This window comes from Globicephala melas, chromosome 1 (assembly GCF_963455315.2).
Source record: "Globicephala melas chromosome 1, mGloMel1.2, whole genome shotgun sequence".
Taxonomy (NCBI): Eukaryota; Metazoa; Chordata; class Mammalia; order Artiodactyla; family Delphinidae; genus Globicephala; species Globicephala melas.
Window position 1 is genome coordinate 105,745,361 of NC_083314.1, and position 27,061 is coordinate 105,772,421.

The window sequence follows — 27,061 nt, forward strand, 5'->3', positions numbered from 1 at the left end:
CAGGTACTTGGAGCTGGGGTCCTCCCCCACCCCTGCCCCCTTACAGAGGTCTTTCTTTTGACACTGGCCTAGGCCTGCCCTCTGCCTCACTGGACTGGCCTGAGCCTGTGGGAACAGCAGTGATGGCCAGTCCCCACCACACTCTTTGTCCCCAGACACATTCAGGGTCGTCCCTGAGATAGTTTGGAGTTCTGCTTCTGTGATCCGGGGAAACAGGGCAAATAATAGTAATAGCTGACATTACAGAAGTGCTCACACCCATCGTACTTCCTTCAGTCCTCACCAGGAGTCCTCGTGGTCAGTACTTTTGCTACCTTCTATCCTGCCCAGAGCGGCACAGCTGGTAGGTGGTGGACACAGAATTTGAAGGCAAGGAATCCTGGCTGCAGGGGTTACCCCTTCCCTGCTTCACCACACAGCCTCTCAGGAGAAGACTGGTCACAGATTCAAAGGCTCAGAAAGAACAGCTCCCACTGGAATCTGTGGGAGAGATGCATTCAGTTCATCAGTGAAGAGCGGCCCTGGTGAGTGACGTGCCTCCTTCTTGGCGCGCATACAGAACCTTCCTTAGTATTCTCCATCATACTCAGATCAACAAACATTTACTGAGTGTCCCACTCTGTTCCCAATGTCTCTGGGCCACCAGGCAGTGGGTTTCTATGAAAAGTTCAATGTCATTAAAGGGAGAGTCACAATACAAGGCCATGTGTGCTCTTATGGAGGAATGCTTCCTGTGTGCAGTCAAGGAGGGCTTCCCAGGGGAGGGGGCATTCAGGTTAGATCGGAAAGGACGCTGAGATTTTTCTGGGTAGACAAAGTGAAGATGGACTTTCTAGGCAGAGGGAACAGCATGGGCAGCCCACTGCTGTATTCCACCAGACTCAAGAGGTTCCTGAGGATTCTGAACCACTGGCCCTGGGTTCCAGTTTGCAGGGCACAGCAGGAACTAAGTAACAACCCCCCATCCCCCTCACTGCTGGCTCACACTGTGCTGACTTCAGAGGAGCCTTCCCTACCCTTCCTTCCTGCCCCACCTAAATGCCTCTGAAATGTTTCCAGCCTGAGGCATCCCTGAACATCTAAGGCATCCAGAGCTGCCAGTCCAGCCACTTGCGGTGGCCGCTATCCGTGCACCGCTCCCAGGGGTGAGCATGGTTTCAGCCAGCAGCGCCCAGGGAGCTGGCTCAGGCTCTTTGTAGCCACCTAGCACCCTGATGCGCTCCCAGTACTCCCAGCAGACGTGCACCTCAAGAGCACAGGGAAAGGCACAGAGCACTGCGGGTTCCAGCGGGCTTCTTCCTTCTTTTCTTCGCCTCCCAAGCAAGAAAGAGGTAACAAGAAAGCTAAAGGACCAGGCTCCCAGGACCAGTGTGTGTGGTATGGGTGGGTGTGTGTTCCATTTGCTCCTCAGAATGTCCTCATCTTTTCTACCTTTTGTTGTTGTTGTTCATTTAACTAAAATAGAAGATTCTGAGTTCCTTAAATTGGAAAAGATACAAAAGCAGGCAGCAGTCATGTTCTTCACCCGCGGAGCTGCAAGAGCAGGGAGCAGCCCATCAGCGCCCCCCTGACTGGTTCTCCTACGTGCTGTGGCCCGGGGAGGGGACTGGCTGTGTGATGTGTGAAGTCACTGCCATCCAGGGGAGGTGGGGTTGGTTGAAAGGGGCTCATTATGGATAACAGAAGACACTCCTCTTACACCTATCACTCAGAAATTCCAAGGGTTTTTTTTTTTTAAGAGCTCTGTGCCAGGAACTGGGGATGAAGACCAAATATATATATTTTTTCTTTTTTTAAAGATTAGAAAGAGGTAGTGTTCTTTATTTTTTTTTCTAATATTTTTTTAAACAGAGTCACAGATTGATTGATTGATTTTTGGCTGCGTTGGGTCTTTGTTGCTGCGCGTGGGCTTTCTCTAGTTGCGGCGAGCGGGGGCTACTCTTCGTTGCAGCGCATGGGCTTCTCATTGTGGTGGCTTCTCTTGTTGTGGAGCAAAGGCTCTAGGCACGCGAGCTTCAGTAGTTGCGGCACATGGGCTTCAGTAGCTGTGGTTCACGGGCTCTAGAGCACAGGCTCAGTAGTTGTGACGCACAGGCTTAGTTGCTCTGCGGCATGTGGGATCTTCCCAGACCAGGGATCGAACCCATGTCCCCTGCGTTGGCAGGCGGATTCTTAACCACTGCGCCACCAGGGAAGTCCCTATATTTCTTATTGTATCACAATATAACAGGAGATCTTTTGCCGGAGGACAAGGGCTCATGGATCAAGAAAGATGTAGCTTTTATACATAAACTGGCCATCACAGCGCTTGGCACTTAGTAGGCCTGCAAAACCAGTAATAGCCGTTATCATTATTATGTGTTCAGGGAATGAATGACTCATTTGAAGGGTGGAGTATGTGGCAGAGGACATTGGTAAATGACAGGGAAAAGGTAGTGTGGTAGGCGGCCTCCCAGTAGCTCCCGGTGACCCCCACCTCCTGGTATTCACGTCTTTGTGTAGCCCTCACCTGCACTGTTCCACAGTTGATCTGTGTTGACCAGTAGAATACAGCTGTGCTGAGAGCAGTGCTATGGAGAGGCCCACCTGGTGAAGAAGTGAGGCCTCCAGCCAACAGCCCATAAGAAACTAAAGACTCTTGTCATCAGCTGCATGAGTGAGCTTGGAAGCAGATCCTCTTTACATGACTGTAGCTCCAGCCAGCAACTTAACTGTAAGCTGAGGAGAGACCCTGGTCCAGCACCACCCAGCTAAGCCCCTCTCAAATTCTGACTTCCAGAAACCATAGGAAATGTTCACTGTTGTAAGTGCAGTGTTTTCGGGTGATTTGTCACACGGTGATAGCTAGCTAATACAGGTGGTGTAGTAGAAGATGTTGGTGCCCCTTTGCCTACTTCAGAGCTTACCAGTAGCTTTGGACAGTTCCCTTAAACGCTATATCAATTAGCTTTTGCTACATAAAAAACCACCCCAAATTCAGTGGTTTAAAGAAATGACCATTTAGTTTGTGATTACAAGCTCAGCAATTTAGGCTAGGCTCACCTGAGTTGCCCTTCTGGGCTGGACTGGGCGGGGCTTACATGTGTCTCTGGTCAGCTGGCCAGCTGGCTGGGAGCTTGTTGATCTGGGGGTGCTCAACTGGATGACTCCTCTCTGCTCCACGTGGTCTCTCATCATTCAGCAGCCTGGCCTGGCCTTATTCACATGGTGGCAGCAGTTCTAAGAGTATAAGAGCAGATGCTGTAAGGTCTCCTGAGGCCCAGGCCAAGACCTCCTATAACCTTACAACTTCTGTATTCTACTCCCCAAAAGGCCAGTCCAGATTCAAGGGGTAAAGAAATAGATTCCACCTCCTGATGGAAAGAACTGTGCAGTATTGTGGCCACTTTTGTGTTCTATGCAGCCCATCTGCAGCTTGCTAGCTCAGGCACCTCCAATCTCCCTGCCTCAATGCATTCTCTGGTCATGAGAGTGGGTTCATCTCTCATATGAAGCAAACCAGAAGGGCTGAGGAGTTAATGCCTTCAGGTCAGTCAACGAGGAAGGGAGCTGATGAGCAAATTCCCCAGCTTCCTAGCCCTTGATCAGATAACGTTACACAGTCTCTCGGAGGGACCCAGGGAAATTGGACCAAGTTTCCCACAGTGGCCACCAGCTCATAAAGCACCCTTATAGGCATTCCTCCCTTCCCTGCCTCTCACATCCCCACGGCCTTACCTTGCTCTGAAGATCACCTCCCTCAGGGGATCTTGTACAACTTGCACCTAAATCCTATCTAAGGGCTTCCCTGGTGGCGCAGTGGTTGAGAGTCCGCCTGCCGATGCAGGGGACACGGGTTCGTGCCCCGGTCCGGGAAGATCCCACATGCTGTGGAGCTGCTGTGCCTGTGAGCCACGGCCGCTGAGCCTGCGCGTCCGGAGCCTGTGCTCCGCAACGGGAGAAAATAAACATAACACTGTAAATCAACTATTCTTCAATAAAATAAATTTAAAAAAAAAATCCTATCTAAGTGTCTATCTACATCAGGTAGGCAGAAGTTAGATCACCCCCGATCTTATAGGCCAAGCTAATGAGTTGGAATTTATTCTGTAAGTGATTGGGCTTCTGAGAGTTTTAAGCAGGAGAAATCTGTATTTTAGAAACAAAATTAATGGCAGTGTAGGAACTCACATCCAGTTCCACAAACTTCCAGGCCAGCGCTCTTAAGTCAACTTTACACTGTTTCAGGCTTTGGATGTAAGAATATGCAGGTCTTTTTTTCCAAAAAATTCATTGATTTTTGAATAGATAATAAATACACATGGTGCAAAATTAGAAAAGCACGAAAGGTCAGATCTATTTTTATAAGCATTTTCACTGCCAAAGGAGCAGTTAAATAGCCATTGTTCCCAGAGTGTTTTCAACCACAGTAGAGCTTGGTTCCTTCAGAGGCTGCTCCTGGCCTGCCTCGTGCCCTTCCCGCTCCAGCAGCCTGGCCGGGGCTCTCGCGGCATCCACCGCTTACAGACCTCTCTGCAGGAGATGAAACACTTGTCCTCCAGCTGGAGAAAAATGTTGACATTCTTGGTCCAGGGAAACTTGGTGTTGTTGGCAGATGTCAACATCCTCGGCAGATGCCATCTTTGCTCCCTGTCACCACAAATAATTGCAAGTTGGCTGAGCGCTTCTCAAATGCATTAAGGTTTGCGGCTTGTTCTGACAGAAATCTAAAAAGTGCATAGTGAAGGCCAAGCCTGCAGCTTTTATCTGTCAGCTGGGGAGAGGAAGAGATAATGGTTCCTAACACCTCAGGTCTTTACATTTCTCCCCAAGAGCTGCCATCTGTCCCTAATGTGAGAGAAGGAGTGCTCTGGGGTTAATTGCCCTGGATCAGCGAAACCATCTGCATTTATTTCAATCAAGTCCATAAATAGTTTTGGAGGGTCTCCTGTGGGCCAGCCTGGAGCTCAGCTCTCTGGGGTGTTCAAGTAATCGTGAGCCACCAGGTCAGGCTCTCAAGGAGGCAGACTGGTGAGGTGGCAGGTCTGGTAGCTTTTGGAGCAAGGCAGGCCTGCTGAGAACCCCAGCCCTACCACCGGCCAGCTGGGAGATTTGGGGCAATTTAGTTGATCTCCCCAGGACCTTTGTTTCCTTACCTTTAAAATGGCCCCATTTATTGCACAGGGGCAGGTGAAAATCCCAAAGACAGTGCTTTGTTTCCCTCGCTTTTTCCTTGAGGAACTTACAAACTAGTCAGAGAAAGAAGACACACAAGTGAAAAGTAAAGAAAACATCTCTAAGAGATCATCAACAGTTCAAAATAAAACAAAACAAAGAAGGAAGAGAAAACAACAGAAGAAAAAAGAGAAGATATACACAGGGATGATGAATTGCCAAAGTATTCGTCTGCTAAGGCTGTAATAACAAAGTACCTCAGACTGGGTGGCTTAAACAGCAGAAATTTATTTTCCTCACAGTTCTGGAGGCTGGAAGTTCAAGAACAGGATGTCAGCACAGTTGATTTCTTCTGAGATCTATCTCCTTGGTTTATAGATGGCCATCTTCTCCCTGTGTCTTCACATGGTCTTTCTTCTGTACACGTCTGTGTCCTAATCTCCTCTTTTTATAAAAACATCAGCCATATTAGTTTAGCATCCACCCATATAACTCATTTTACCTTAATTACCTCTTTAAAGGTCCTATCTCCAAATATAGTCACATTCTGAGGTACTGGAGGGTAAGACTTCAACATCTGAATTTGGGGGGTAAACAATTCAGCCCATAACAGGCAACATAATGTTTGCTCTAGAAGTTGAGCAAGGGAGCAAAGCAGGGAGGGAAAACAAAAAGGTACTTCTGGTTTATAATTTTATTAGGTCTTAACTCAACATGGAATTGCAGTGCCTGGTGCATAGTAAGCATGCAATAGACATTTGTTGAGCAAGTGTTCAAATAAATGAATAAATACCTTATACAGTTTTTGTCACTGGACTTTATGAAATATGTACGCGGGCCTCTCACTGCTGTGGCCTCTCCCGTTGCGGAGCACAGGCTCCGGACGCGCAGGCTCAACGGCCATGGCTCACAGGCCCAGCCTCTCCGCGGCATGTGGGATCTTCCCAGAACCGGGGCACGAACCCGTGTCCCCTGCATCGGCAGGCGGACTCTCAACCACTGTGCCACCAGGGAAGCCCAAGAACACCTTTTGATCTGTAAAGGCACAAGTCAAAAATGGGTGTGACAGTTTATGAAGCTATGAAAATCATGGATGACAGTATTATAATCTTTAAATCTTCACCAAATATTGTGTTGTTAGGAGTTGATAGAGGATAACCTTTGAACTCGATGAAGTTTCAGAACATATGCAGAGAGAGAGAGAAGGAAAGAAAGAAAGAAGGTCCTATTTGTGATCAGTGCCCTCAGAGAGTTTCTTATCCTTTAAGACACCAGAGAATGAAAATATCACTAAGGAAGCTAGGGATTCAATGAGTTCATGGGGGGCTGATTTCAGCGCAAGTTACTTCAGATTCCTTTGGGATTTTGACTTCTATGCTGGAGACAGACCACCGGCAGTGTGGATCACGGATCTAGACAAATGTCACATTTCCTGTGGTTTGATGTTTCTTCAGGGAACTTTTAATAAGCACCCACTATGCACCAGGCAGTGTTCTAGGGAGCAAAGACACTGCAGTCAAGAAGATGATGTTCCAACCCTCAAGGAACCCCGCCCTAGAGAGAAGCAGATATGTGAAGAGAAATTGTGGTTTATTGAGGTAACTTCCCTAATAAAAGTACAGTTTAAGTGCTTTATAACCTCAAAATTCTTGTGACAGTAACTAAATGGACAGGATGTGCATTAAAGGGACTTGACAATATTTGATAATTAAATGAATGGATAAAAAAAATACCTGGTAGAAGATACTAAGAGAACGGACTTAATGTCATATGTCCTTTGGGTTACTAGCATGAAACTTACCTATTTACTTTGGAAATTAAAAAGAAGTTGAATGTATAAAAGTTATTTGTCTTTCTCATTTTTTAACCCCCCCTTCCCTACCTGCATTTTAGAACTTGCTAAGAACTCAGAAAATGTTTTTGGGTGGATAGATGAAAAGCTGGATGAATAAATGGGTAAAAGAATGACTGTTTTGCCTCCAGAACTGGGCAGATTTTCCCAATAGAAGTTTGTTCATCTTTGAAGGCTCACTATATCCATCAAGAAACCATTTCTGAGGTCTCTTTGTATAGAAGTCCTGGAAACTGTCTTGATTCAAAAAGAAAGAAAATAGCATTTCAGTTTCTGGAACCATTGCTTGTGAGTTTTAAAATCTGCATTAAATTCTATAGTGTGGGAAGATCTATAGAATGGCAAATGGCAGGCCAAAGGTTGTATTGACTAAATATTGATTTCAGCAGCACACACAGAAGGAAACCTCACGGCAGTGATTTCTCACTCTTTCCCTAATTGGAACGAGTTCATTTCAATCTGCGTGTTGCAGAGGAAGGCCATCTCTCTGAAGAGGCTCAACATAATTCCTAGGCCCTGGCATTCTTGCTGACATCACCAGGAATTTGGTGATTGGAGGGCAGAAGTCCAGGAAAGCATGTTGGGCCAGGACATCATTAAATGACTTTTCCTTATGAGAACCTTAGTCTTAGTTCAATATTCATGAGAAAATAGTCCTGTGGCTTCATCAAATTGCTTCTCTCCCCATCTCCCTTTCCCCACCCTGATGCCCCATCCTCTCTCCACAAAGGTGAGACCCTGGAGTTGTCCACTACAGTAGCCAGTAGCCACATGTGACTATTTAAATTTAACTTAATTACAATTAAATAACATTTAAAATGCAATTTCTCAGTCATACTAGGCACGTATCAAAAATTCTCAAAAGCCACATGTGTCTAGTGACTACCATAATGGACAATGCAGAGAACATTTCCATCACTACAGAAAGTTCTATTGAACTGCACTGCCCTAGAGGAAAAGGAGAATGAAGAGCTGAGGAGGAAGGTGGTCATTTTTAAGAAAACACCAATCACATGTAGACCAGCCACACAGGAGAAGGAACATTCTAGCAGGATGTTGCCACGAGACGTGCAACAAGAGGATAAAGGGTATAAAGTGGGGGAGAGGATAAAAGCTCTGGGATCAGAACCCAGGTTTCACCCTGGTTCCACCACCCACCCAGTGTGTCGCCAGGAGCAAGTTATGTGAACTCTCTGAGCCTCAGCCTCTTCCTCAAGGAAATGGTAGTAATCGTTCTTTCACCATAGGGTTGATGTAAGAATTCCTGAGACAGTTAGCATCAAGTACATAGCCTATGGCCTGATATATGGAAAAAGCTCGACAATGGTAAGACAGATGGGAGTTCGTCGAGACACAGGAGGCAAGAAGGAGACATAAAGAAGGAAAAGACAAGACATAGAGATAAGACAGCCAGCCTAGGAAGAAGAAATGTCTCCAGGATTACAAAGTGGACCTAAGTGGCTAGCACAGTTACAGTGGCTGGAGGGCAGACAGCAGTAGGACAGAGCACCAGAAGGCAGCTGGGCCTCTAGACACCTGAGGGGCACAGAGGAAGATCCTCTTGGCCTCAGGATTACCGAGCTGAGCCAGGTGGTGGCAAAAATCACCTGTGATTGGTGGTCGTCCTGCCCATCTGGGGCAGCAGGAACTGCACTGCTAATTGGAGCTTAGCTGTACTCATGTTTATGCCACTGATAGTGTTCAAGAGACCCAGAGAGGTGTGGAACAGACGTGGCTTTCCGGGGACAGGCGGAGTGAGCCAGGGCTGGGGCTGGAGAGGCCAGAGGTCAAGGTGATGCAGGGTATTAGGGTAAATGGAAGGGGATGACGTTTATTCAGTACCTGCCACAGTGTTCAGCACTCGCATGTCCAATTGCACCCTACAGCAGTTCTGAGATGGGCACCCCCATTTTGTGGAAAAAGAAAATGGGGCTCAGCTGGGTGAAGGAACTTGCCCAGGTCACACAGCGGGTAAAGGACAGATTTAGGATCCTGTGGCGTCAAATTGCAAAGCCTATGCAAATCTGCTGTGGAAGACTTTAAACTCTGAGGAAGGCAAAGCAGTAGAGCTGCACAGAGAGCATTTGAAAAGCGTTGGCGATACGTTTATTCATTACCACACAAGTCCAATGCCATGTCAATGCTGTGGGACCCCAAACATGAATACGACAGGTTCCTCCCTGTCTCCAAGGTACTGGCATAACAGTGAGGGAGACAAGCCAAGAGCAAAATAAGGACAACTAAAGGTAAAGTGCTCAAACCCATTCATTCAAGAAATACTCTTTTTGGGCTTCCCTGATGGCGCAGTGGTTGAGAGTCCACCTGCCGATGCAGGGGACATGGGTTCGTGCCCCGGTCCGGGAAGATCCCACATGCCGCGGAGCGGCTGGGCCCGTGAGCCATGGCCACTGAGCCTGTGCATCCGGAGCCTGTGCTCCGCAATGGGAGAGGCCACAACAGTGAGAGGCCTGCATACCGCAAAGGAAAAAAAAAAAAGAAATACTCTTTTAATTGAGTACCTACTATGTGCCAGGCACTGTGGTAGGCTCTGGGGGTACTATGGTGTGCTGTGGAAAATTGTTTACAAAAACGGTGGCATTCTCCCCTTCCCATTATCCAAGCCCCTTTGCGGTGTGACTTTTCGCCTCCTCCCTTTAGAGGTTGTGTCTATTTCTCCACTTCTGAATCTGGGCTGGGCTTGTGACTTGCCTTGACCAATAGAAAGTGGCAGAAGTGACACTGTACCTTTTCCAAATCTTTCCAGAGGCCTTGTGCTCTTGAAACCCTAGAGCTGCCATGCAGACACGCCCTGCCTAGGCTGCTGAATAATGAGAGACACAGGCCCATCCACTTTCATTGTCCTAGCGGATGGCCAGCCACCCTGCCAGACAGAGGAGGGAGGCCATTTCAGGCCCATCAGCCTCAGCTAACCCAAGAAGTGATGCCAGGTGCATGAGCAAGCCTGGCTGGATCAGCAGAGCCTGGTCCAGGTCAGCAGAATTCCGGTGACCCATAGACACTTGAGGAATAATAAATGAGCACTTTTTTTTTAAAAGCCACTAAGTTTTCATTTGGTTTGTTTTATACCAAAAACTGACTGATACATGAGCAAAGCAGATACCTGTTCTCAGGAAGCTTATGGTCCAATGGACCATACACTTTAATCACAAAATCCTACAGATATATGTCAAGGGAAAGGAATCATTAAGCCAGCCTCCCACGATGGTCCCCAGTGACTCCCGCCTCCTGGTATTCAGACCATGTGTAGTCTCCTCCCACACTGTGCCAGGGTTGGTCTGCTTGGCCGATAGCATATGGCCGAAAGTCTGATGTGTCCCTTCTAAGATTAGGTTACAAAAGACTGCAGCTACTGTTTTGGGTTCCTTCTCTCTCTTTCTGATCATTCATTCTGGGAGAAGCCAGCTTCCACATGCTACGGACACTCAGGCAGCCCACGGAGAGGCCATGCCAACAGCCTGATAGGCACTGAGGTCTACCAAGCGCCAAGTGAGTAAGCTGTTGGGGGGATCCTCCAGCTCCAATGGCTGGAGCCCAGGCTGACCGCTTGGATGTAACCTCTTGAGAGACCCTGACCCAGAACCATCTGGCTAAGCTGCTCCCAGATTCCTGACACAAAGAGACTGTGAGATGACAAATGTTTGCTGTTTTAAGCTGGTAGGTTTTGGGGGTAATTTGTTATACAGCCACAGATAACAAAAGGAGTTAACTGGACAAAGCAGACGGAGGAGGTGGAATGTTCCAGACAGAGGGAATAGCATGACCCAAGGTCCTACGGTAAGAGCATATATAGCACATTTGAGAAACTGAAGGAGGACCATGTGGCAGGAGTTCAGAGAGCAAGCGTGACACTGCATGAGACTGAAAGGTCAGTGGAGACCAGAGCTGTCAGGTGTGGCCTAGTGAGTCTTACTAAGAAGTTTCCTTTAGGGACAATAAGAAACTAGATTATTAGGGGACCAGGCCTTGGGGCCCCAGGAAGTCCAGGTCCTTCGACTCGTGAGGTGAAGAGGGTAGCAGCACAGTGACAAGAATACCGTCCTTCTTTGGCCTTAATCGTGAATTGTAACTATTAGAATTGGGGAAAACCCTTTAGAAACCAAGTCAGGCATCCTCAGTAGGGGCTGCACTTCATCTCCCGTGAGGCTCATCCAGGTACCCTGGGGGTCAGTGGTGTGCTGGGGCTGGGGTGGGCAGCAGAGGAGGGCGGGAGTAAAGAAAGAGTGTGGAAAAGAGAGAAAAATGGCAGGAAGGAGGAGGAGCCAGAAAGGAGAAGGCAGAGAGGGAAGGCCAGTGTCAGGGGAGGTGAGAGAGGGACAAGGCGCCACAGAGAAGCGGAGGGAGCCTGCGAAACGGTCACTTAAAGAGAGTTAGAGGGCTTCCCTGGTGGCGCAATGGTTGAGAGTCCGCCTGCCGATGCAGGGGACACGGGTTCGTGCCCTGGTCCGGGAAGATCCCACATGCCGCGGAGCAGCTAGGCCCGTGAGCCATGGCCGCTGAGCCTGCGTGTCCAGAGCCTGTGCTCCGCAACAGGAGAGGCCACAACACTGAGAGACCCGCGTACCAAAAAAAAAAAAGAGAGTTAGAAACATAGAGCGGGTGTAGGAGGCTCTTGGAGACACTGGTGTTCAGAAACCTGAAAAACTCAGCCATGAAACAGTGTGTGTTAAGAGTTCAAGGAGTGGAACGGTCACTTCAATGGAAAATAAACAGATGGAGAGGAGAGGGAGGTAAGTGGGATTAGGGGAGCAGCTAACGCTGGGCTGGAACACAGTCACGGTTCAGGAATTTGAATTCACAGCCGTCACTCAGGGCTGCACTTTGGGGAATTGTTCTCAGCCTTACCAGCCATCCTTTAGGGAAGAGTGATGAGATTTGCAGCTGAGGGGTTGGGCAGAGCTCGGTGGGTTCTTCAGGCTCTGCACTGAGTTCTCCGATTAGCCCTGCTAGGATAAGTTCTCTCCAAATTAGTGATGCTGGGGTTTTAGTCCTCCCCACTCAGAAGTACCCTTCAAGGGGCAGAGGAAGAGGTGGCAAAAACCTGAACCATGAGGGGAAGGCTTCTCCAGCCCCAGCTGTGCCAGGCACAGCATAGCTATGCTTGCCCGGCTTCCAGGATGGCCCTTCCAGCAGGTGCAAGACACACAAGGGAAGAATCCACCTCTTGGCCATCCTCTCTTGGGTTTCAACCTCTCACTCGTCCATACCCTGTCCCACCAGGAACGGATTTGTACTGTTTTGAAAATACTGGGGCTCCTGGACTCACTTCATTCCCTTGTGGATTTGGTCAAGCTGGCCTAACCTTTTTTTTGGTCTCGTGAAAAGGAATCTGAAGATATGTGTTCCCTAAAACAGCGTTGCAGAAGGAAAGCAAAGCGAACACAGCACTGAGAAGATCTATTTATTTTGTGACTTAATTATGGAAATATTCTTCTTTTTTTTTTTTTCTGTATGCGGGCCTCTCACCGCTGCAACCTCTCCCGTTGCGGAGCACAGACTCTGGATGCGCAGGCTCAGCTGCCATGGCTCACGGGCCCAGCCGCTCCTCGGCATGCGGGATCCTCGCGGACCGGGGCACGAACCCATGTCCCCTGCATTGGCAGGCGGACTCTCAACCACTGTGCCACCAGGGAAGCCCATATTTTGTGACTTAATTATGGAAAGATAACATATTTTTTTCCTGTTTTCAAAAATATATATTTGAGATAGAGATGTGAAAGAATTACATGCTATTCCTTCGAGGAAATAGATTCCACCGAGATAACGGTATAGAAGCAAAACTCCAGTTCTTACAGAGAAAGCTTACGTTGATCAGATAAAGAATTTTTTCCCACCAGTCTAAAGTTGTAAATGATAAATAGAATTTTTTAAAAAATAACACAACAGCTTTTCCATCTAAATTACGCGCAGGCTCAGCGGCCTTGGCTCACGGGCCCAGCCGCTCCGCGGCATGTGGGATCTTCCCGGACCGGGGCACGAACCCGCGTCCCCTGACTCGGCAGGCGGACTCTCAACCACTGCGCCACCAGGGAAGCCCTAAATTGCCTTCTTTTTTCTCTTTCCATCTCTAGTCCAGGAGATATTCCCCTCCTTCCTCCTTGCTGTTCTGAGTGGGAACTGAGAAGAGGGCTGCCCGCTGAGCCCTCACCAGGGCCGGTCCTCATCCAACGCCAATGATTGAAGACATCCCTGTACAGGGTCCCCTACACAGAGGCAGAGGGCTCTCTGTTCTGGGAACCTCTGCAAACACCTGCACAGACCGCAGTTGTGCTCCACTGAAGCGCAAGGGACCCGTTTTAAGACAAAGCGTGTGTCACAGTGTCGGTGCTGGCTCAAAACCACTTCCCGGCTAGGCAGATTCATTGGCCTCTGTTTCCCTTGAGGGTGCTTTGAACAGACCACAGACTGGGAGGATCAGAAGGAAGGGAAAAGAGACGTGGCTGTAAATCAGTGTAGCCTCTCCAACTCTTGGGGTCAGAAAGCCGGTCCTGCTGAAAGGACAAGGGAAACATCCTCACCTCGGGGAAGGCCTGGTGTTACCTCATGCGCCTCACAGTCAGGGGCCCTCAGGAAGCCCGTGACAGCGCTTGTCCCTTCCTTCTCCCTGGCTTCGAACCAGAAGCTTTTGGAAGGAAAAAGCTCTGACTTCATCTGGGCTCCCCTGCCCTCCCTTGTCTAAACACAGGGAGTTCTTTTTTCAGGTGATTGTGGCTCTTCTCCTAGTGATTCTTTTCATTGCCTTCTTCCAATGTGCCATCAGTTCTCCTGATACAAATTGTGTGACCCCCGTTTTAATAAGCTTAGAAGCTGATCCCGCACAAGCATCAACAGAAAGCATCTGGGTATTCTAATCACGGCCAGCTCTCGCTGAGAAACAGAACAGCCTGCCAGCCTCCTCCCGCTGTGTGCTGGGCACAGCCCTGGGAGGGGCTAAGGCAGGCCCAGGACCCCATGGTGCTTTGGAAAGAAAGAAGTAATTCCAGCTAGTTCAGGCGTTTAGTGGATTATTGCAATGATCTTTTCATGTGGATTTCAACATGGTTTGTGAATAGGGTCCGTTATATGAGGGACTTTATGTGGGTGACATTGCAAAGATAGAAGGGGGAACTGAAACCGGTTTCTGTCAGTCCGAAGTTTCATTGGACCAGCACAATTTCAGAATTCACAACAAGTATTTTTTTTTTTTCAAAGTTCTTTACATCTTCTGAGGGTAACGGATGCTGTGGAGAAAAGTTGTGAGCTAAGAACATGGAGATGAAAAAGATCATGACAACTTGCCCAGGACCCACTGTTGGTTGGATCTGGGAAAGGGCTGTGTGAAGCGGTGAGTGTTACGGGAGAACCAGGCACAGCCAGGTCTTGGAAGTGAAGTTAGGACGGTTTTTGGATTCGGCCTACTGCCTGTTCTTTGACACACAGAGGGTTCACTTTCACATTAGCCCCATCCACCAGAGCCCAGATGCAGTGTGTCTGGGGTTTTAATTGTTTTGTAAGCCTCTGGGTGAGGCTGTGAGAAGTGGCCTGGGGACAGAGTTGAGAAGTCTGCTCATTACTGAACGTCATGGTTCAGGGAGCAGTTCTTATCCTTTTCTCCATTCAAGTTCTACACAAGTGAGCAGTAAAAGGGAGCTGTTTATCTCCTTCCTTTATTTTAGCAGCCCCTGAAGTTCCGTTTCCTTCTTGAAACCTCTGACTCAATGGCTGGAGGAATGCTTCTCCACCCCATCCTGTCTACACAGGCCACTTTCATGACTCCCCTTCACTCGTCACCTTGCAAAGCACGCTCAGTTCATTGCTTCTACACACTACCATTCCTTTCTTTGTTTATTTTACATATGTTGGTCACCTGTTGCTGAGGTAAGATTTAAATCTGGCTGTGTTGGTATGGTCAGTTTTTGATTATTCCCAGAAGTATGTTATAGCCATTTAAGCATGCGATATTATTATTTTTTCTTTTTAATAATAACGTTTGGCTAATCATTAAAGCCTGTGGTGGTGGTCACGTGTCAGCCTCAGGTTTGAATGATCTGGGCTTGGGAACTATCATTATTACTATCATCATCATCATCATCATCATTTTAAAGCATGATCACTTATTCTAGATTATGTATATCTACTACATTTGAATAATTGTTATTGTTTTTATTACTGAATAATTTTTATTGTTTTCTTATTGCTTTTTATTACTAAAGTAACACACAGAACATAGATATTTTATAAGATAGAAAAACACCCTTTTGGTGTATATGCTTTTGGTGTATTTTTCAATGTATATAGACTTATTTTCTTCTCAACAATAATGGTATACCGTGGTTTGTTTTAGAGTCTGTCATTTCACTTAGTAAGAGATCATGAATATAGTTCCTTATCACAATTCTTTTATAACAGAGATTTTAATGACTGTGTAGTATTCTGTTATATAGATTTCATGTAACCAATCTCCTATTATTGGACATTTACTTTTAAAACATTTATATAAGTATTTACTATGTGCCAGGCACTGCTTTAAGCTCTGTATAGATATTAACTCATTTAACTCTCATAATAACCCTATGATGTAAGTACTGTTATTATCCCCATTTTGTAGGTAAAGAACCTGAGATTAAATAACTTGTCCAAGGTCATACGACTTTGTAAGTGGTAGAGCCAAATTCAAACTCAGACTATTTTGTTCCTAATCACAACATTTTCCTCGCCTCCCTCTACTTCTACTGAAAGGTAAAGGCCTTCTTTACCTGGGAGAAAGACTCGATCTACATAAGACAGCTCTGGCGAAAAAAAGGAACTGCTCTCCTGTGAGTCACTGTTACTTAGAATTATATCGTCAGCTGTTGAGACAATAGGCAAAGAGGCATCTGGGCGGCATGGGCAGTGTGAGCTCAGCCGCCCGGGCAGGCAATCCCAGGAGAGGCTGCAGGCCCAGGTCCAACCACCCCGAGGCCTGGGTCACTCACCCTCTGGCAGAACCACGCAAAGCAGCCCCAGCCTTGCCTGTGCTACCTTAACTTCCTCACACCAAACCGAGAAGCCTGTAGGAGCTGCTGCATCTGACCAAAGCCAACCTGGGAGGAGGGGGACAGGCAAGGTAGGAAGCAGCCTGGCTGGCTGCTGCTTTGCCCCACAGCGCCGGCAATGCTGAGCCAGTGAAGCTGTGGCCCGGGCGGCAGGGTGGTGCTGATCTAGCCTAGGAAGTGACTACTTCCGGGGCAGCATCTGGAGCTTAGGAGAATCCCCTGACTAACCTGCAGAGGCTCCGGGGTGGTTGTTTCCTGGGTGATTCTGGATCCTTATTGGTCATTGCCTCGAGACTGGGCTTTGGATTTGGCTCCCTTTTTTCCTATCCTCTCCCTTCCGGTAATGATAATCTAATGTCATCACTAGCAATGATAATCGTTCTGTTTTACTTATTTAATTCTAACTTATTTAGTTCTCACAACAGCACTGTGAGATAGAACAATAGTTAACAATAATTATCCTAATTTTAGGGATGAAGAAAGGGAGCCACAGAGAGGTCAGGTAACCTGACACAGGTGAAAGGGTGTCAGGTGTGGGGAACACCGCAGAAATGTGACCTCGACCTGAACCTGCACCCCAAAACAGGCCACCACGCTCTGGGCCTCAGGAAGCAGCTGTGGCTAGAAGGGGAACTCTAGCTGAGCCATTTTGTGCCCCTTAATCCCATCCCCTGTGGGAAAAGAAGCAATAGGAATTTGATGAGGAGGAGTGTTAACGGCTGGAGGGGGTTAGAAGTTGTGTTTTATATAAGCACCTTAGGCAGTCGTGTGCAGGAGCTCAGAGGAGATTTATGTGAAACAACCTTCATGCATCTCTCCCTGGGAGGTCTATCAGTTTGCCTTTATTCCTTCTGTTACAAAAGAACCTGAAAAACACACACACCACATCCAACGTCAGTGTCACAGGATGCACTGGTCTGGAGAGACATGGTTATCACTGCAGTCCTAGCAACTCCCCCTCTAAATGCTCAAGATCAGGATGTTTAGATACTGCACAGTCCACAAGGTCCTCTGGCACACACGAACCCTACACTTTGGGTTCCCTCCTGAGTTAAGACTCCACCTTCTTCTCCTAGCTGTAGCAGCAACCCTGGGTGGAGCTGGAACCAACTTACCAATTTAGAAAGTTCGTTGGCTTAATTTGACAACAATCTAAAGAATACAGAAAAGAATCTTTGAGTGGAATTAGGTGAGACTGGCAAAAACTGGCTTTCCTGTCACTAAATGATTATTGGGGTATGTCTACTGTATTTTGTTTTTTTTAAAAGAAAGGATGCATTGTTTTTTCTGCCGAAGTCCTTGAAGATAGCTCCCCAAAATAGAAGTGCCGTGTTCACTAGGCTTTAAAAAATACAAAGAATTGCTGCTATCCTAGTCAGAGCCACAGTGATGTTATTCCTGGATTAATGAGGTAACCCCCTCTGCAGTCTATTCTTCCCACTATGAGCAGACCAAGCACTTAAAAGGGCAATAGGTCAGGTCACTGTCCTGCATAAGAGCCTGCAGTGACTCTCCGTCACGTCCAGATGGGGTCCCAAGCCCTCACAGGGCGTCTCTGTGGGGAGGCAGCACTGCACAGGGCCTACGCGTCCCACAGCCAGTGCACATCCTAGCTCTGTCCCCTCAGGAGCTGTGTGACTTTGGCTAAAGTGTCTACTTCTCTATGTCTGTGTCCTCATCTGTGAAAAGAGGGTAATAGAACTGGCCTCATGGACACCTGGCATCCTGCACTCATTGGCCACCAGCTGTTTTTATTGTTCCTTTTGACCTCACCATTCTCCGTTCTCCCCAGCCTCCAAGCTGATTACACTCCGGTCACACTAACCTTCCTGTTCCTCGAATTTGCCAAGCTCATGCCTACATTTGGACCTTTGCCCCAGGGTGCCTGGAACTGTCTGCCCACCCTCACCCCCGCACCCTCACCCAGGCCTGTGAGATGTTGGTTCCTTCTCATTTGGGGGTTTCAACTCAAGACACCTCCTCAGAGAGGGCTTCCCTGACCGCCCAGGCGAAATTAGCCCCAGTCACTCTAGCTCACTGCTGTCCTGTGGAAATTTCTATGATGATGCAAATGTTCTGTCGCTATACCACTAGCTGCTAGCCATAGGGGGCTCTTCAGGACCTGAAATGTGGCTAGTGTGAACTGAAGAACTGAATATTTGATTTTATTCAATTTCAATCAAGTTGGGCTTAAATGGAAATAACTGTGTGTAGCTAATGGCTGCCATGCTGGACAGCACAGCTCTAGCCCTTACCTGACTTCGTGATGTTCAACGCATTCACCTCTCCCTGAACTTATCTTGCTGACCTGTTGTCTGCTGTTTATGGTCTGTGTCCCCAGCTAAAGCATGCGCTCGGTGGAAGTGGGGTCTTTCCTGCGTCGTTCACCACTGTGTCCCCCATCAGCCGTGCCTAAGAAAAGTGTCTGGTTCTTTGTTGGGGCTCATGAAGAGAATGAACGAATGGGCATATAAAAGTACTTTGTAACCATAATGCATTATATAAATGTACTGTATATTATCATTATATGCATATGTAATAGGAAAGCCTGTGTAGGTGTTCCACTTTTAGAAAACTTCCTAGCATGAGTGCACACACACGCAAACACACACACACAAAGCTGATCTTTAAAAAGTGAATAATTTTTAAAAATGATAGTTTTCGGGCTTCCCTGGTGGCGCAGTGGTTGAGGGTCCGCCTGCCGATGCAGGGGACACGGGTTCGTGCCCCGGTCCGGGAAGATCCCACATGCAGTGGAGTGGCTGGGCCCGTGAGCCATGGCCGCTGAGCCTGCGCGTCCGGAGCCTGTGCTCCGCAACGGGAGAGGCCACAACAGTGAGAGGCCCGCGTACCGCAAAAAAAAAAAAAAAGATAGTTTTCTTATTTTGTGAATGTATTCTTTATCTCTCCAATAAGATCCCTCACCACAGAGAGCAGGATGCTTCACGGGTCTCTGGGCCTGTTTGCCTTCCTCCCAGAGACCACAGCTCTGGGCTTGACGGGGATTAGCCCTAGAGCCTCTGAAGTGCACGGGTAGCTGCCACTCTGACTGTAATGAAAACATGAGTATTCCCAAGGGTACTGCAGAATTCTTGAAATTAAAAACAAGGTGGGAGCAGGCGCTCTCCTTCCTGTGGGAGTAGCTGAAGCAGAAGCGCTGAAATACGGTGCCCGGGGCTCCTAGGAGGGCTGGGAGCTCGTCGGTTCCATGCCACTGGCCAGCGTGTGGTTTCCAAAGAGGACCTGGGCTGTTATCTGCCCTCCGTCTTAATGAAGTGTCGTGGCCCACGGCTGCCTCTGAGGGAGCGCTGGGGCTGGAGCCGCAGAGACAAATCAGGGACAGGGCACGTCATTTTTCCACCAGGCAGGACCTGGGCCTCAGCCAAGGGCCTCCACAGACTTCTGCAGGAGCTGGTGGCCACGGGAGCCACTTCCATTGCTCAAAGCCAGGTGCCAGGTCCGAGAACCAGATCAGCTTGCTGTGCAAAGCTGGCCATGTGCCTCCCCTGACCCTGGGCCTGAGCTGATAAGTTGAGGGCACAGAGAAGAGACAGTCTGCAGCTGTTTTTCAGATTTTTCTAGCCCATGTGCTTGGATTTCTGGTCAACGTTCTCCCTCCCTACATAAAATCTGCCCCATCCTCCCACCCCCCTACACACACCACTACATCTAGACACATACTTTCTTCCTATAACATCAAACAGGATTCTCAGACCGTGTAAAGGAAGTATTAGCAGGGGTGCGGCTTCAGGAAGGCATCTGTTGCGATGGTGTGGATGTGATGGGAGTGGGATGTGTACAAGGGCGTGTGTGTTGGCCCCAAGACTTTCCACCGTGACGATGTCTCCTCTCAGGTTCAGGTGGGAGAGGTCAATGTCTTTAGGAAGGTGAGGTTTCTTTTGTGGACAAAGCGGTGTGTCCACTGCTCACCCCACCCCAAACCATAGGTTCACGCCTGGCCTGGGTTCTTCATCCAGCCCCTTCCCTGGGCCAGGTCCCACCCTGCCCCCGAGAGTGACTCAAGTGCTCTCAGAGGAGAAGATGGCAATGGGGCAGGTATCAGGTGGATGACTGGTGTCTGGCTCAGGGACACAGGAAGTGATTCTTCTGCTTCAGGCGCCCACTGCCTGATTGGTGAGTCACCAGAAGAACGTTGGGCCCCAGGGCAGCCCTCTGTGTCCCTGTTCTTCAGGGCCTGTAGACACAGGAAATAGAGACAAATTCATCTTTGGAAAGAGGCCCTGGGGACAGGCCCAGAAAGTGGGCATGAGGGGGGCAAAAAAGGCCACCAGTGTCAAATGGGTCCCCCCCGCTGTGGTCCTGCCCAACCCATACTCCACACCATGCTACTCAGTCTGTACCAAGTCTTTTTTGTCTCAACGGCTTTATATTATTTTGCTTTTTATAAATGTTTGTTCATTTTGTTTTCTCTTTTTCAAAATACTATACCTTTGTGAAGAAATGGTCCACGCCAGGAATCTGAGGGGCTGTCCTCATTGCCCAGCTGACCTGACACATGTGGGGAGATGGTTGCCTGCGGGGATGGGTCCCCTAGTTTCTTCTATTCCAGTGGCAGGAACTTGTGGCCAAGGGGCGGCCCATCCCTCAGGGATATTCCTCCTTCCCAGAAGGCACATTGTGGGTCAGGCCCCCTAAGGGAAGCTCAATAAAGTGCACCAGTGACAGCGGACAACACACCCTGTGAGCTTCTTTCAAGGAAAGTGAAGGATCCCACGAGGACAATTATATCTACGGTTATTCAGCACCTGCAAGTGCCAGGCCCTGTGCTCAGTGCTTCCCTGATGTTATTGTGTCTAATTCCCCAGGGCCAGTCTAGGAGATGCTCTTATCATCTCCATTTTTCAGTAGGGAAACTGGGGACCAGAGAGAAGAAGAGCGATTTGGGAGGTCACACATCCTCCAGCGGCAGAGCTGGTCCTCAGGCCCAGGTCTGGCTGACTCTGAAGGCTGCCTTTGTACCCACCACCCCGGCTGCCTCCGCCTTGACACTGTCGGCTGCCAGCTGCCCACAACTCTCCCTCCAAAACCGCTTCCCTTCCCCAAAGTCCTGAGAATCAAAATCCCCTCCATTGATGTAACTTCCTGTGCAATCTGCTGAAAGATCGCTCCCGACCGTGTCCATTTGTTCTCCGCAGGAGAATCCTGGAGGGGAAAGATTATCAAAATATTTGCTGGCCTTGCAGGAGGTGCTCAGAATCATGGCCAAGCACCGCAGGATGTGGGAGGTGCCACCGTCCCTCCTGACTTCTGTTTGTAGCTGGCTGCTGAGCAGGGGAGAGGGGAGCTATATTTAGCCTTCCATGAGCCCATTAGGGATACTCAAGTACAGTACAGATGTCAGACAGATAATAGGTATTTAAGAATTCTCTGGATCGGAGCGCTAGCTGGGATCTAAAATCTGAGCCAAGTGAAGGGCAGTTAGCGCACTGCTGGAGCCTTGGGTGCATCGGCGCCCCTAGGTGGTGGCATGAGCCCTGGGTCCCAGTCAGAAGACCCGCATCTTGCCTGGCTCTGCCCTTGGACTTGTTTCCTCACCCCTGAAATGAAGTCGGGGCAGCGAGGAGAGACGATCTTTGGGACGCAGGGCAGCCCTAAGAGCCAGGCTGTGTGAGTCTGATTACAAGTCCCCACCGTAAAAGCTGGGAGACTTTGGGCAAGTGCCGTCACCTCTCTGGGTCTCAGTTTCCTCTTTTGTACTTTGTGTGCATGTGTGCGAGGATTACAGGGGTCTCCACGTAATGTCCCTGGAGCGTGCTTGGCTATTACGTAACAAGCTCTCAGTAAACATTGCTATTACGTTTACGGCCCCTCCCTGCTCACATTTTAGTAACTAAACTGTGGGTCTTACAATTGTTCCCCGAGAGATGATGCTTTGGCTGAGCAGGGGGTTGAGAAACTGGCTGGAGAGAAAGAGGTTGCTTCCTTGCTGGTTCATATGTAATCAGCTCAAGAGTTCTTCCACCCACTCCTTCTCCCCCTCACAAGGTGCAGCTTTAATGCAATGATTTCACCTGTGTAAAAATCCTTGGGGGCGTGGTGGGAGAGGCAAGGAGTGAAATTTCCCCCGAGAATGTTCTGGAAGTATGAATAGGAAGGGAAATTGTAGGGAGATTGGCTTCAGGTGCTAAAGCAAAACTCCTCAAGCTTTTTCAGTTCCTTTTCACTATTTTGAGTTTCTCTCTCCTCAGGGGAGAATCTTTACAGGTGACACGCTCTGTTGGTTAAAAAACCACATGTGTAAGAGGCAGACAGACCAGGAAACTCAAATGGATCCCTAGAGCTTACTAGCTGGCCAGGGAGATTTCTTCTGTCTGAAGTTCAGTTTCTTCATCTGTAAAATGGAGATAATGATATTTATCTTATAGGGTTGTTGGAGAACTAAATATGACCGTGTATGTACAGCATAAACAGGGGCTCAGAAAAGCTAGCTCCCCCTACTTGACCTTCTCTCCACATCTGTGTCTAAAATGCTCCTCCACTGTGCCTAAAAGGCTTCTCACCTTCTCAGAAGGTGAGAAGATGTACTCACCTTCTGTCCCAAGGCAAAAAGGCAGGAGGCAATCCCCAGGTTCCCTTACATCGTGTGTTGTTAGCTTTCAGAAAGGGGCTATAATCCTCCTATAAGTTCTCCTGGCAGGTTAGAACCCGTGGAGTTACAACCAGGAGTGGATGCTGTTAAGGAGAAGCTGTAAATAGGAAAGGAACAAAGTGGGAAAACTCAACAGCCTCTTCTCACGTGGCATTCGGCCACAAGCTGGTGGCCTCGCTCTACAGCTGAGGGCTCCGTTAACAGCTGAGAGCAGCGGTGGTCACAGGTGGAGTTCAGGAGAACACCTCTTTTTACTAGATGTCCTCCAGCCCATTCAGGAATGGGTCATTAGGGTTTAGGTGGCTGGGGCCACAGTCACGAATATATTGACCTTCCTTCCTCTGGCCAGGGGGGCCTTGGATGACTGGAGGTGGGAAGGAGGGAGTGGGATGTTGGTGAGGGGGTGACAGGGAGGGGGAGGACACAATCACTGGGCCTGGGAAGCGTCTCAATAGGCTGAAATTCTGAGCCCCCACCTAGTAGGGTCCCTCGGGTCCCCAAAACCCTTGTCATTTTTCTGCCAGATCCTGGATTTCTCTGGCCATCACCTAAGCTTTTTTGCTGTTACCAATGTCTTCGCCATCAAGGTTGTGAAAATCCCAAATGAGGCCTTTTTGCAAATTTAAAAACAAGCACCCCCTTTCCCCAGAAAATGCAGTTCTACACCAGGACACACAGCTTGGCAAATGGGTGCACAGGCTGGATTTCAGGACTCATTTGCTGCTTCAACTGAGCAACCTTGTGCAGTGAACAACCTGCACAGCTGTACATGGCAGCCCTGTTTTCCATTTTCTGCTTTAATGATCTGGATTGGTCATGCTGCTTCTGTTGCCTCCTCCGAACTCATTGCTCCTGCCTCCACTCTAGCCCTTCCCATAGCATGGCCGGCTTTTGATAGGTTATGAAAGATAGCCTGGCACTGTCAGCTTTTCCAGGCCCCCTCTTTGAAGGAGTTGTGACACGTTCACCTTAGGGCCGGGTCAGTGGACATTTGAAGGGCTCCACAGCCTCCAATCCAACAATATTCTTTCTGACATTATTCAGCACTCCAGGCAGGTGAAGGTCTATCCTGTCTCCTATAATACTGTGAATCCCCTGCTTATCCAAGGAGCTTCTACAGAGGCTGAGGGCAGCATCTGCTTCCACTGTGTTCAAGAGCGTACACCCTGGGGTCCTGGGGGTTCTAGCATCAGTCTCAGTCTCTCTACTTTTCTTCCCAGAAGGGCTGGCAGATTGGCTTGTAAATAGCCCTCTTGAAGGCCTGCTCTGATGTCTCAGGATTCCTGAGGAGGGCAGGTATGTAGTTTAGTGTCCTCCCTCCCACCTGGACATCCACAAGCACAGTATTCCCTTACCAGTGACCTGGCCCTTAGGGTTTAAGGTGGTCCAGAAACATGGCATTTTATGATTCTACCTTCCCCTCCTTTAAACTCATGGTCTCTGCCAGAATATCTGGACCACCTGTTAGACATGAAAGGTTCAAAGCCAAGTTTCTGGAAGCTTGGCCAATAGCCAGAAGAGGCCACTCCCTTTGAGGAGTAGAGATGGAGGTGGGCTGACCCCCGGGTGGTCTTCATGCTTCACTCTGAGAGGCAGTGGGAGGGGAGGATTGGCTTCAGAGACATCTGTAGGTACAAGGAAGAGCCAGCTCTCAGCCACTGTGGTAACAACTAGGGCTGGAGGGAGGCTGTAAACCTGTAAAACTATCCTCAAACTTTTTCTCTTTCCGCAGTTAATAGCTGAGTTTGCCAATGTAATCTGGTAAATGTAGGGTGTTATAGGACCACTTTTGAGGGTCACTAACCTCACTGCACAGAGTCAGAAAAGAAGTTGTTGGAGACATGATGCCTGGCTGAGGGAGGAGTGGAAGTTGGTTAGGAGGGAGGAAATTGTGAGCATTGACACAGAGGCATGGAGTAAAGTGGGGAGTTGGGGGGAGCCATCCTGAATAGTATGGACTTCAACTTGTGGGTGACAAGAAGCTCCTGAGCGGCTTTAAGTGATGGAAAGATGGGATCAGGCTTTTAGAAACATCACTCAGGTGGCTGAGTGGAAGGCAGGATGGGAGGGAGAGAGGCCAGCTGGGAGACTATGTCCAGGTGAGAGAGGATGAGGAATTGACCGGAGATCACGAGGAGAAGGAGAGGAGGGCATGAACTTGAGGACTAGTCAGGCATAACGTCCTCAGGACTTGCTGAGTGGTTGGTTGTGTGGGTATTTGTGTGGGGTGGTGATGGAGAGAAATAGGGACCCAGGATGTCTTCCAGGGTTCCAGCTTGGGCATCCAGTTGGATGGAGGTCCCATCTTGACATATGAAAATATGAAACAAGGAGGACCTGGCTTTTCAGTGAGTTAGGTTTGTGTATGCTAATTTTGAACTGTCCGTGCCATAATCCACATTTAGCAGGCCATTTGGGTATAAAACTGAAGCGTAAGAAGCAGGTTGCTTTAGAACTATGGAAGCTTGTGTGATGACCAGGAAGAACAGACTGAGTTCAGGACCTGGATACATCCATTTTCAAGGTGGCTGGAGAAAGTGGACCCACAAGGAAGACAGACTGGAAAATGAGGAAGAGGTAGGAGGAGAATCAGGGGTAAATGATGTCTCAGAGGTCAAGGGAGTAGAAAGATTCACGAAAAAGGAAGTGGTCACCAGTGTCAAACGTAGCAAAAAGGTCAAGAACACAATGTCTGAATCGTGTCCACTGGATCATGTACCTTGCAAGTCATTGTCAGCCTCAGAAAGAATAATTTCAGTGGAGGGCCTGGGGCAGAGGCAACTGCAGAAATTCAGAGCCTTTCGTGAAAGAAAGAAGAGAGATAGGATGGTAGATGACGGAGGAAGTGGAGTACAGGTGCAGGTCACTGGAGCTGGGGGGGTCAGTGTCCCTTGAGCATCAGAGGTGCTGTCACAGGACAGGAGTGGGTGGCTTTGAGGACCGTAGCCGGCTCTGGTTTCCATCCAGAAACCATCCAAGTTTCCCAAATGTGTCTGATTATAAGGACACATGGTATCTGGTTAAACATGGGGTCTCCCGGTCTCCTACTCTCCACCTGGATCTTTCTAATCCAGACCTCTAGGGGAGGACCTTGGGGATCTGCAAGGTCAAATTTCCCAGGTGATTCTTATGATCAGGCAAGTTTGAGAACATTGATATCAGGGCAGAGAAGAGGGCTTTAGAGAAGCATCGATGGAGGGGAGGTTTGGAAGACACCTGTGAAAGGAGCAGGGAGAGATGGGCCAGGTAAGAGGAGAGCCCTGGAGAGGGGTGAAGGAGAGGATTCATGTCCAGAGGGCCCACATTTTGGATGATGAGCAAGGGTCCGCCCCCCACCCGCAGGGAGCTCTACTGTGAAAGAAGTGTAGCAGACTCAACTTCTGGTGTCTCGATAGAGAAGACCTAATAGTGTGCCCTGGAACGTGAAGAGCTGAAACATTTATGGGTCTGGGTTTGGATCACCTCTCCTCTGAGGAGTCGTCTCAGATATAAACAGGGTGGTTGAAACTTAGATCAACTCGTTTACCTCTCTTCCTTTGAACTTCCTGTCCATCTTTCTATGCCTTTATGGTCTGGCCCTCAGGCCCCAAGAGCAGATGGTCAGTACTTGTCATCTGGGTTTCAAATGCAAAAGTGCTTTATTAAGTTACCTCATCTCTGTTTCCAAACAGAGCCAGTAAAAAGCCCATTCTAAAAAGGAGTTTACACCATCCCGCAAACTTTATGGGCTGCGATAATCCTCTGAGAACCGGGGTGGGTCCCCTTTTCACCCCTTGGTGATACATGAAGGGCGTCTGGAATCCTGGATCGGGCACCGGAGGAGTGCATAAGTGGAGTTGACAGCCCCCGGTGTGGGGCTACACTGTACCCCACTCCCTGTGTGTATCCCTCACCTGAAACACCACAAGGAGCCAGGTGAGGTTGAAGCAGCCAGTGTGGAAGGAGCAATCTGGGCTTTAGAAACCCTGTCCAATCTATATCCCTCTAATACTTTCTAGACCTGTGACCTTGGGCAACTTAACTTCAATTTCCTCATCTGTAAAGGAGGGATAATAATACTAATTCAGGGCACAACCATGAGGATTGAACTGCCAAACCACGCAGAGATGCCAATTGTAGGTGCTCGAGCAATGGGCAGGGCTGGTCACCGTCGGTCACTGTAGACTACACTCTGCACTGAGGGCCCAGAGCAAATGGGAGAGGACAGTGCAGGAGACGGGAGGGAGTGTACGGGGGGGGGGGGGGTGAGGAGGGAGGGTCCCTGGACTTCCTGTTGACTAGTTTCTGTCCCCTGTAGTTACTAAATCATCGCGGTCTGTGTTGACAGAGCATCTTACCTGTCCTTTATTTTACCTTTGTTACCAAAGGTGGTAATAGTATAATATTATTTCTTTATAAAGTGTCTCAAGGTCA

At 48.7% G+C, this 27,061-nt stretch overlaps 1 protein-coding gene across 4 annotated transcripts in view; it reads left to right on the top strand.

The window, feature by feature from the left end:
* BCAR3 (BCAR3 adaptor protein, NSP family member) overlaps window positions 1–27,061 on the top strand; it is a 206,437-nt gene that overhangs the window by 51,290 nt on the left and 128,086 nt on the right. Inside the window, exon 1 of one of the 4 annotated variants that reach the window (XM_060302644.2) lies at window positions 1,314–1,331. The exons of 1 other annotated variant lie outside the window; for it this stretch is intronic. The gene's annotated coding sequence lies outside the window, so the exon portion shown is untranslated. Of the gene's footprint in view, window positions 1–1,313; window positions 1,332–14,215; window positions 14,349–16,091; window positions 16,110–27,061 lie in introns of those variants that run through there. 2 more of the 4 variants (XM_060302641.2, XM_060302645.2) reach the window with 2 other exon arrangements.